Source organism: Poecilia reticulata, linkage group LG6 (genome assembly GCF_000633615.1).
Source record: "Poecilia reticulata strain Guanapo linkage group LG6, Guppy_female_1.0+MT, whole genome shotgun sequence".
In the NCBI taxonomy this organism is placed as follows: Eukaryota; Metazoa; Chordata; class Actinopteri; order Cyprinodontiformes; family Poeciliidae; genus Poecilia; species Poecilia reticulata.
In genome coordinates this window covers 30,248,549-30,260,974 of record NC_024336.1, presented here as the reverse complement: position 1 = coordinate 30,260,974, position 12,426 = coordinate 30,248,549, and the positions used below count along the sequence as shown (strand labels likewise).

The window sequence follows — 12,426 nt, the reverse complement described above, 5'->3', positions numbered from 1 at the left end:
CACACACTATTTGAAGTTAAAGTAAACCAAACTTCTCTTGCTTTAGGTTAGAACTTCCAAACTTATATCCACAATTATGCAAGTTGTATTTATTAGTGTCTTCAGAATCAGAAATCCATAAAATTATTCCCATTTCTTTAAACAATGAGAAAAAAGTGCAGTTGATGATGTCAAGGCATCAGAAGTTTCTGATCAGTTAACTGACGCATTTGAGTTAATTGGACCTGTGGATGTATTTTAAGGCAACACCTGGAACTCCCTGCTTTCTTGTTTGACGCCTTTGGAAAGTTAAAATCAAATCAGCCGAAATATCAGGAAAAGATTTGAGGAGCTGCAGAAACCTGGTTCATTCTTGGCAACAATTTCCAGAAACTTGAATACCTGAAAAATGTAATAGCTGCTATTATTATTATTATTATTATTATTATTATTATTATTATTATTATTATTATTATTATTAAGCTGTTGCCTTGCAGCAAGAAGGTTCTGGGTTCGATTCCCAGCCCCGGTCTCTCTGCATGGAGTTTGCATGTTCTCCCTGTGCATGGTGGGTTTTCTCCGGGTACTCCGGTTTCSTCCCACAGTCAAAAAACATGACTGTCAGGTTAATTGGCCTCTCCAAATTCTCCCTAGGTGTGAGTGTGTGTGTGCATGGTTGTCTGTCCTGTGTTGCCCTGCGACAGACTGSTGACCTGTCCAGGGTGAACCCACCTCTTGCCCGGAATGTTAGCCGGAAATAGACACCAGCATCTCCTGACCCCACTGAGGGACAAGGGTGTAAAGAAAATGGATGGATAATAATAACATTAATAAAATACATCCGGTTTAAAACAAATTGTTTATTTCTGAGGGAAATCATGTTTGAGATGATAGAAAAGCCATCGGTAATAATAATAAAACGTATGCTGGATTCTAAATAATAACTATAAAATCGACCATTTAAACACAGTGAACAGTTTATGTTGTTTTCCTTTTTAGATGAACCTGGTCTCTCTTACTTTGTGTCTCTTACTTACACCCTGGCTGCCCGCTGGTACATTGCAGTTATGTAACCAATCCTTCTCCATAATCCCTCCAACCCCCACTAACTCTACTCACTTTCTCTAAGGGGTGGTGAGGTGGGGGCTACTTTATGTCCAGATTGCTATAGTGGAAGCTGCACGACTTGTTAATCTTAATCTCAGCCGACTTTGGTGCTGAATACATCATAGAGCTTAAATCACATGATTGTAGTATTACGGTCAGGAAATGGAATAAAGAAACGGAGAAAATATAAAAACTAAACAGCTTATAATGAAATATGCACCTAAATGATAATAAATGAGTTGGATATGAAGACGGATGCAAAGTAAATGATGTATGAAGATGAGCAAACATCACATGACAGGCTGACAATGCAAAGCTAAATACAAGTAAAAAATAATTTCAGAAATGAATGTCATTAAAAATTAATCTGTGATGTTAATTTTATTTCACAAACTATAAGAGAGAAGCTAAAGTTTTAATTATAATTGAGTTTCTAACGCTAATTTAAAGACAGAATAAGTTTTAGTGGCCAAGTTTGTCTGCCAAACAAGGAAATTAACTTTGGTTTCAAGAGCTCACAGCGTTAGACTTTAGAGAAAAAAATACAGCATGAACAGTAGATGGAACAACACGTACACGTGTGTGTGTGTGTGTATACATTTGCTTGTTAAATATATATTTTTTCTTTGTCATAGTACCCCCAAGAATTTAAAACTACTTATATTTATAGAGGTAATAATCCTGTATATATATATAGAGGGGTGAAAGTAGTTTTAAATTCTTGGGGGTACTATGACAAAGTAATAAAACATATATTGCGACGTTCAGTTTGTCACCTAATGCCGAGATTGACTCAAAACCTTCCGCGATCGACGTGTTGCACCGCTGCTCTAGCAAAGCACAAACAGCTCAGAAACAATATGAAAAGGGAAAAAAGTTATTTATTAACTGATTAAGTCGTGTTTTAGATTGTTCTTGAAAAGTCACGGCTGATTAGTGGGCGCACTCACGGCTGCACAGTGAATCCATTTTTACAGCTAACAGCCGCTCCTCTCTCTTGCAGGTACTGCGGACCCCCGCTAATTCTTTTAGGGGTATTTTAATTTTAATTATGGAAAAGTTTTTTTCTGCCTGAATTTGCTTTGTTGTAATTATGCGGTTTATTTGTATTAATTCTTTTTATTTCAGTTTTGAAAATACCAGAATTTAAACATTACTTTGTGTTTCTGTCAGATTAGCCTTTCAAACAAATTACTTTTTTTATTCTTTCTTGAGTTAATTTTTGGATGGCTACATTTTGTTTTTACTTGAGTAAAAATATGTTGAAGTAGGGCTACTTTACCTGAGTACAAGTTTGGGTCAGTCAGATTTGAGCTCATGTATTTATTTATTATTTTTTCTAGTTGTTATGTGCATCACTTTTTTCTTTTTTCATTTTAAATGTCACCCATTTGCCATGTTGGGCTAGCCCCCCTGGCCCCATCTCCTATCAACGCCCCTGGTGTCAGCGAGCTTCGTGCTGCGCTCGCTCCCGACAAAAAAACTTGAGCACACGCGCGCCCCGGCTGCTACTAAGCGCCTGGAGTCTGTCTGGGTCGGAGTTCCGATGTGTTCACCGAGTAGACGGAGGAAAGACGACAAACAGGGACCCTGGCTCCGTCTCCTCGCCGTTCACCCGCTCAGTGATCCGTTGTGAGCTGAAGCAGCCGTCTTTCAAAGGTGAGCGGGGGATTTTAGCGAGATCAGCACCGGGTTTTTCAGAGCAGCCTCCTTCGGTGAAAACAACAGCAGACGTTAGCTTCAGCCATTAGCTCCGTGCTAACAGGAGGAGTGGTTATCCCTTTAAAACGGCGCTGTTTACGGTCTGCAGTCGGGTGACAAGCATTTATAAAAGATCCGCTGGTGCTAACATTGACTGGAAGGTTGTTGAAATTGCACCGGGTTATTTCCTTTTTTGTCTGGGACGGATTGAGCTAAGGGCTAACGGCTAATCTGATCCGGGTTTACGGCACGACGGAGGCCTTTGCTGTCTGTAACGGCGAGAGCACCGACAAACCGGGCCGCTCAGGTCTGCAGAAACTGGTCGGGGTGTGGGGCTTAAAGCTTTTCTCTAGTACTTAACTGGTTTTACTGTGGAGAAGGCGTTGAGTTACGTTCACCCAATCCACGGTGATCGTTGTGGCTGCACTGAGATCCACGGTCACTGCGTGGGTCCGCAGCTTCTCCTGCATCACTAGGATCAGGTTCACTTACGAAGCACCTGTAGATGGAGATGCTTTTGGCTGTGAGCAGAAAATCAGATAAGTTAGCTTGGTGTTTGGGTTTGAAGGGACTATGATGAGCAAGAACAGCCGGTCTGAGGAGCCCGTACCATGGGAAGAAACTGTTCCCATACCGGTATGGGAACAGTGGTATGGGAACAGTTTCTTCCCAGCTGCATCCGAGCATCCTCAACATATTTTATCGAGCATTTTAAGAGCATGTTTAGTTCGTCTTTGCAAACTTTTTTAGTTTTCAATCACAACTGTTTCATTCTTGTGCAGGTATTTGTTGTTTTGTTTTTATATGTGCATGCTTGTCGTTATACAGTACAATAAGAAAATATCGTCGGTGTAGGTGTGGTGATAAGACTTAAAGTTTTATCACGATATTTTGTGGTATTATCGTGATGAAGAGAAAAGTGATGAGAACAATTTACTTATTTTTCTAAGTAACTGTAGGACTGTGACTGCAAGGCATGGCAATCAGAGCTGGAAAAACACAATAATGCTCTTGAAAAACATTTCCATATATAATTCATTTCTTTAGGACACCAGCCACTAAAAACAGTGTGATTTCTGTCACTAAGCTGCACATGGTAACTGTACTTCGTAAATATTTTCAAATGAATTAATATTTATTATTGATCTTTATAGAAAAAGTATCAATAAATGGTAAAAAAAATAAAATAAATAACATTCCTAATAATACAGACAGTTTTGGGTTTTTAAAAAAATCATTAATTGGAATTTACCGTGACGACGATAAATTAAAATCATTATAATAAGAAATTTTATAATAAATGATAAACAATAATGCCCACCCCTACGTCAGTGAAACGGTTCCCAAACTATAGCGATGATTACATGTTGTAGTATATTTGTTTATGCCTGATTTGGATGTATTGGAAACAGGACTTTGATTTATCATGAACTGGAATTTAAATTTTTTTTATGCGCTGCTACAAGCCAAATTATACGCCTATAATGTATGTATTATTTCAGGTAAACATTTTACTGCTTATAATGCGTAATCTATCTTTATTAACATTGATATTGGTTCCATAATTAACACTGGACCGATATGAACAACCAATGTTTATTTCTATCTTGTTGAAGTATGTGTGTCAGGAGCGGGTTGATCATTTAGTATTTGTTTGGTCATGTAGATATCAGCTAAATCGGCCATAATGGCAATAATTATAATATCGGTATTGGCCCATATTTTCATATCGGTTTCACTCTGGTTCAGGTAAACATCATAGTTCTGTTACGAATAAAGATGTAATAATTTATGAATAAGGATGTAATGATTTATTGGCTATAACAACAGTATCGGCTGGTGTTATGATTTTTTTTTACATATTTATTTTGGTTTGATGAATAAAACTGGGCTTATGTTAATAAACAATGTTTATTTCCATCTTGTTTATGTAATTCTGGAGGGAGGGAGAGGTTGGCTATGTATGTGGTATTTATTTGGTCATGTGACGTGTTAATACCAGAAGTTTTTTATTCATTCCAAGATTTGGGAAATTTGACAGCATGTATATGTTTGTACAGTTTTGGCTTAGTATCTGCTGTTATCTTGTTGGTCTTGCAGGAAATTGTCTTTTTACTATGTAAACTCCAGTTAACAGTTGATTACTAAATTATCGATTATTTAAATGAGTTTTTTCAGCCCCCCAAAGTAGAGCTGTTACTTTTTAGTAGAGATGCACCAGTCTAATATTAATATCTGTATCAGTCTCGGTATTGAAAAAACCTCTTGACCAGATGTTGGTGACAATGTGTCCGCTCCATAAAGGCAGATCTATTCAGTCTAATTCTATGCTTTGTGCTCTGAGTGATGCCATACTTTATTAGATATTTAAAATGTCTAATTGCACTTTCTGAACCATTTGAAGTTTTTGTTGCAGTTTATTTTTTTACATGTTTGACCACAGTAGTCAACCTATTGTTTTTGTCAACTTCTTTATTATTAATTTTGCATTGGCCATTATATTTTTAATTGGACTGACTGAACAAATTAAAGTTGTTTTTACATGTTTGACAAAGATTGTGAGGCTATTGGTGTATTTAAGTGTCGTGAGTTATCAAATGTGTAATTCAGCATGTTTATGTCTGTAAAAAAACATTTTAAGTCAATTTAGTGATACTTTTCTGTATCGAATCGGTATCGGCTGATACCAAACCTCAGATATCAGTATTGGAAGTGAAAAGGTGGACGGGTGCATTATATGTATTTTACTGTGTGCAAGCAGGTGTGTAGATGCATCAGGTTGGAGGATGAAGGCCTTCTTTATGTTTTATTTAAAAAAAAAACACACTTTCTGGGTAATTCCAAGCAGAAACCATAAAATAATTTCCCCAGCAGACTTAAACATCCCCAGTATGGCTAAAATAACAGCAGCATGCTTGTAGCTGCAATTAACCTGCATTCATCTGCAGCTCTTCATCTGCTCTGCTGCTCCAACTGACCCATCAACCGAACAAAACAACAAACCTGCTCAGATTCTCTCTAAACATTCATGTTTAGTCATTTGACAAATTAATCACAAATGGTTTTGGATCCACAATATCTGAAAAAACATTTCAGTAGACAATGATCCACAATCTGACATTAACCTACAAATTAAAACTAAAAGCCAAACAAATTTGAGGAATAGTTATTGGATTTGCACCAAAATGCATTATTGCAGGCTGCTAACATCACGAATCAATAGACTATTGATCCTCTTTAAAACCTAATGAGCTTTTGAAAGCCAAATCTGTTCTGTGCAGAGTTTTATTAAGCCAACACAACAAGCAGAAAAGTAGTTTTCATCTCTTTCAGTTTTCATTCCCATTGGATTCAGTTAATGTGGAATACTGGAAATGATCTCAATCATTCTACCGTGGCAGTGATATTAAAACCTAATCCTGTTTGATAATAATATCATGTTTTTGTGTGTGGAATGATCTGCCTTCCAGTCTTCTCTCTTATAGTTTCTGGGAAATAAAACGCATTCCTACATAAAAACCCAAAAGATGGAGAAAGTGAGAGTTGCTCCATGGTTTCCTGAGTCCAGGTGTCTCCGGTTTCTGGAGCAATCCGGGCCCAGCTGTTGGTTTTCTGTTGTGGTCTGAGGTTTCACGTCGGCACCCATCATTAGGCATATTTTGGGCTGATGGCAGTCCTGGTTGTAAGGCAGTAGGAAACGTTTGACGCTGGGATTTGAGTAATCCTCTCGGGGATCAGTTCTGTCCAGAGCTGGTTGGTTGCAGAACTGCAGCCAAGACGTTTGACATGCTGTGTAACTACAGACACGAAGCTCGGCCTGTGTGGCAGGGTTGATGCAGAGAAACTACATTTATAGCTAAGTTTTGATCATTTTTACTTGGTCAAATCAGTTAATCACATGATTAAGTTTTATTAATGGCTTCCAGTTCCAGTGTTAAATCACTGAAATTTTGTGATATTTGAGAACGTGTTCTTGCATTATTATTCCATCCATCCATCCATCCATCCATCCATCCATCCATCCATCCATCCATCCATTTTCTTGACACCCTTGTCCCTCAGTGGGGTTGGGAGGTGCTGGTGCCCATCTCCAGCTAACGTTCCAGGCGAGAGGCGGGGTCACCCTGGACAGGTCGCCAGTCTGTTGCAGGGCAACACAGAGACACACAGGACACACAACCATGCACACACACTCTCACACCTAGGGGCGATTTGGAGAGGCCAATTAACCTGACAGTCATGTTTTTGGACTGTGGGAGGAAACCGGAGTACCCGGAGAAAACCCACCATGCACAGAGAGAACAAACTCCATGCAGAAAGACCGGGGCCGGGAATCGAACCCAGAACCTTCTTGTTGCAAGGCAACAGCTCTACCAACTGCACCACTGTGCAGCCGCATTATTATTCCATTATCGTTATATTACTTGAAAATGGTTTCAAAATGACAATATTATTGTTTATCGCAATAACATCTGGAACAATGTATCGTCAAAACTTGCTAATTTTTACAATGCCTGTGGCGATAAACAAATTAATCGCCTGATAAACTAAAGGAAGCTCAATAATTTCCATTTCCATGATTTATTTTTCTGTTTTCTCTTGTTCTACCATTAATGGGATGACAAAAGTCTTCACTTTGGTCTAAAATAGCATCTTAATTTCTAAAATTGTTGCAATTTATTGTTATCGTGTCAGGCCTGCTTGTAAAATGTAACTAAGTGCTCGACTCATGCTCCAAGAAAAGTTAAAGTGTGCGCTGCTTAGTGACACGCTGTCTATGAGGGGACAGATTGTGCTGTTTCTCATTTTGGTCTTTTTTTCTGGGACCATGAGTGCCTGGTGAGAAATCACTTCATTTGTTCTTTTCTTCTTCTCTTCTAAATGGACTTTGTGGAAGCTGCCACGTTATCGCCCCCTGTATGGCCGAAGTCCAAAGTGTGTATTCTGGGGTTATACTGAGCTAAAACATCACAAATACGGGCACGGCTCACAGAAAGGAACCTGGTTTTAATTCTGTTTTTTTTACTGCGAACTGCCTTCCTTGACTCTTGTCCTCATCAGTAAATGTAATGCCAATTTTTGTCTCTGAGGGTTTGGACAACAGATGCCAAACCTGAAAGAACTTGAGTTTCTTTTTCTTTCTTTTTTTTTTTTTAAATCAAAGTTCAAGCTCTTTCCGTTTACACTAGTAAAACACCAACTCTGGAACCATAAACCTGGATTAATGGACAGTCAAGAGTTGGTTTGACTATTGATCAGCATGTTTTCAGATAAAAAGCAGGTTAGCTCAACATGACACTTCAAGTACTTTCTGTGATCTCTTTTAAAAGCCAGATAAAAACAAATAATTTAAGATCAATATTTCACTCATTCTTTATTTTTATGTATTGTTAAATGATTTGATGATGACATTTATTGTCATTTTACTCAGTACAGTGAGATTAAAGTAAAAAAGCTTCTCCAAAAACAGTGCAGTACAATATAAACATAAATATGGTGATATTTACAACATGTACTCAAAAAGGCTTCTCCCTGAATGCAACAATGCACTAATTCACAAATTTTGTTTTATGGTGGTTATATATCTATAACTATTTTGAGTATGTTTGTTCATAGTTCTGTGTTGTTGGATCTTTAGTTATCTCTTTTTTTGAAGCAGTTTTAGATTATTATATCTTAATAACATCTTAACATCAGGTTTTAATGTTATGCCCACATCCTGGCTCTTCGATTGCAGACAACCCTAAACGGACCCTAGTGGAGACCTAAAAGTGTTTCCATTGAAGTGGGCTCCCTCCGAGTAGTGGTCAAATTTATTTACTTATTTTTTTCATTATGTATTTCAGCCGTTGTGATTTATTAATGCTGTTTTGGATGCGATAGTTTGGGCCAATCAAATCAGCTGATCTCTGATCAAACTGGCTCTGGTAAATGATAGTTTACCACAACATCTAGATTGAAATTAAAAGTTAATATCTCAGAAACAAAACATAAATGGCATTCTAGAATGCAGGGAAATATATGAGCAGTTTGAGCAGCTTTTTGTGGCTTGTTGACCTGCTTAAACACCATGATGGGTGATATTAAAATAAACTGTGGCGAGTTGACCATCAGTGTGCTCATGTTCTGATTCTTCATGATGAGCTTGTTATTTTGGTTTTAAGGAAGACAGATTAATCTGAAGCTAAGTGTGCAGATTTAAGCATGGTGTTAATAAAATCTGGATTTGTTTTGTCCTCAATAAGTCCAAAGTTGTTCATCATCTGGTCCGACTCAAAGTCAGAGCTCAGAAAGAACTGGTTCATTGGGCAGCTGCCAGAAAGAACCAGTGCTAATTTAGCGCTAGCACAAATCAAATATCAAACTAGGGTTGTGTAATATCGATTTTGCGATATATATTGATATTTTCTTTCCTAGAAAAAAATTGATATTCATCTGCAAGTATCGAAACATCCAACCGTCACCTTGCTCACTCACTGCTTGCTTTGCCGGGAGAGTGATTAGGTCTTCAGGCTTTGAGTGATTCCTTCAGATGTTAAGTGTCAAGGTTAAAAAGATATCAAAATATTCAGAGCAGGTACTTGGTGCACTTTATTTACATTATGTAAGCTACAGTTTGTACTGTTTCAATTAAAAGAAACACTTTTTCTCACCACTTCTTTGATTCATTTTGTCCAGCTGTCGACTTTAAGTCTGTGTCCAACCAGAGCCAGGTATTGTGTAGTTGGTGCTTTTAATCAGTTTTCAGTTAAATTAATTCAATCCAACTCTATAACTGCCACAAAATGTCACCAAAATCACTCTGTCCCTCTAAAATCTTTCAGAAAATCGCAAAAGTGTATTGAATTGTATCGTTTGCTGAATATCGCAATATATATCATATTGTGAGCAGAATATTGTGTATCGTATCGTGAGATGATTGTATCACTACAGCCCTATATCAAACTGCTGCTTTGTAATGTTTTGTAAATAATATGTAATAGTTTAATAGAAATACAGGAACCTTGGTCTGTTTAAGCACCAATCTACTTTTTTCACTTTTGATACCAATACAGATATTGGAGGTTTAATATCGTCCATTTCAATACAGAAAAGCCTTGCTGAATTGATTAAAATGTAATAAAAAATTTTAAAATACAGACATAAACATACTGAATTGTAACATGACGTCGCTCAGAGCACAAAGTGACGTCATGTTGCAATGACGTCACTTTGTATTTATGTATTGTTGAATGATTTGGTGATTGAATTTATTGTCATTTTCCTCAGTACAGTGAGATTAAAGTAAAAAATTAATAGTTTTTCGATATTGGACCCAATACGGTTATTGATATTAGATTGTTGCATCTCTAGTTTTTGCAGGTTCAGACATGGTAATTAGCTGATTTCCTGGAACATTCGCAGTGGATTTAAAGCGCTGAACTCTGGAGTTTGGTCGAATATTTCCAGCTGATGCTCAGATACAGGATAAGCTGTGATTCTGTGATTCTGAAGAAAAACAGAGACTTCAGTCTGACTCCATCACACCAGGGATGTGAATTTTCATGTTATTAGTTTAAATAAACAAGCGGACTTCCTTTTCATTCTGGTTTTATCAGTCTTGATTTACAGTTAATTATTTAGTTCTCCCATTTGTTTCCTGCATCGTACGACCCGGTGAGCAGAAACCTGAATGGATTTTGACTCATTGTTGCATTCCTGAGAGTTTTACCTTTCTGCTGCTCAGAGGAGTGAGCCGCCACTGCTCTGGTTGGTATTTGTCCTTTCAGTGAACTGTTGGGGGTCAGGAGCTGCTGTTTGAGGTCAATTCTTTGGTACGATCGGGAATGTTGATCCATTTGAGTTTGGATCTTTGAACTGTGAAATATGTGTTACCCAATTTCTCTTGCATCGTCCCAGGAAATCACTGATAAAACTGATTTGTTTCATTTTGCTGATTGTATGTGTATAAATTGGTGCACCGATGGGTTCAGGTAATCAGAATTAAAAGGGTGTGTAAACAAACAGTAAAGTTTGTTGAATTTTTATCCAAATATTGAGTTTTTTATTTTTATCCATGCTTTATTTAGGATATTTATTAATATTTTTGGATAGGATGGAATAAGACTTCATTGTCCAACAAGGTGAAAATTTTCCTTTGGCTCGCCAACCGTTAAAAAAAAACTAAAACAACTTTCATACACAATATCATTAATTTTGTGCATAGATTAACACGCTTTGCATGCCATCCGTAGATGTTGACATTTAGTTTGGTTAAACATAGAGGTGTGCCGATCGATTGGCCACCGATCATAATCAGCCGATTTCCATGGAAAAAGTGTATAATCGGTGATAAACCGATCACCAGAACCAATCACATGTATCTCATTTCACAGCCTGCGTGTGCAGCAGATCAGCGCGTCAACAAATCCCAGGCGAAGTGGTGAAGAACTCCAACGCTTAGTTATGTTGAATGTCGTATATGTTGGGTTGAGATCTGTTGTCAGCGGCGGCCATTGATGTCAGGAGAATAGAAGCTTGTTTGATCACAAAACCATGTCAATTAAAACCGTCGGATTTTGTGCTGGCTTTCCCTAAAATCTAAATTGGTCATTCACCTGGGCTGCTTCTCTTTTTTTCTCTCTTTTCTCGCCTGCTTATGCACTTTGTGACAAATTTGGTTGTTTAAGGGGTTCTTTAGCAGAGTTTGGTTGAAATAAAACCTTGGAACTGGTTTGCGATATTTAGCAGCTTTTGGTTTCTGGTTCTAGTTTTCTGTTTTTGAGAAATTTTATATTTTAGTTTTTAATCCCTCTCAGTGTATAGCTGGTTGCTTACAGTGATGAGATTCTCAAAGCTCTGCTGATCCCAGAGTGACTTTTATTGTTTATCCAATTTATTTATTTTTTGGTCACTTTTAGATCTCTTTGTGAATGTATGTATGGTTCACATCTTTTGTTTGTTTTATTACAGTATTGATGGAGTGAGGCTTTTTTCTTTGCTTGGGTGGGGGATCGTCTCGCCTTTGCTCTGCTCTTCCTACCTCATATGACGCCACCATGGTAATGGACTGTCTAGAAGCGTTGCTATTATTTTTTCCTCCTCTTAATAAGATCGGAAAGCAGAATAAAAACACCAACACTCTCCGAATGCAGGAGAAAAAAATCCCTTTATGTTTACTTTATTAGCTGAATTTGGTTCCCTGCTGTTGTGGGTTTACAGCAGCCCTGTTTAATTTGCTTTAATTGAATTTGTCTAAAAAATCAGATTTATTTGGGGGAGGTGTGAATACTAGAGAGGTGCCGATCAGGTTTTTTCCTATCGATTCCGATCACCCATGAAGGCCGATCATCGATACCGATCACATAATTATTATTTTTTTAATCATAAGCACTGCTGGTTACATTATGTGGAAAAAGGAACCATGAATTCACCTTAATTTAGATAAAAGCTTTTAAATAGTTTTTTCCAAGAACAAAACAAAACAGGCATTGTGCAAATTGTACTGCTATCAGTTATACTATCTTTAACAGACTGATAACATATGAAGGCTCTGAAGAGGCTAAATAATGTAAAGAGCCTAAATAAAACCTCTCAACATTGCCAAAAAAATTCAAGTATAAAACTTAACATTCAAAGGCAAATACAGGATCCATTACA

General features: G+C 37.5%; 1 protein-coding gene across 1 annotated transcript in view; it reads left to right on the top strand.

Annotated features, from left to right (window-relative positions):
• Positions 1-2,564: 2,564 nt before the first annotated feature.
• siah1 (siah E3 ubiquitin protein ligase 1) overlaps positions 2,565-12,426 on the top strand; it is a 31,503-nt gene continuing 21,641 nt past the window's right edge. The window contains exon 1 of the mRNA XM_008412574.1: positions 2,565-2,745. The gene's annotated coding sequence lies outside the window, so the exon portion shown is untranslated. The remainder of the gene's footprint in view (positions 2,746-12,426) is intronic.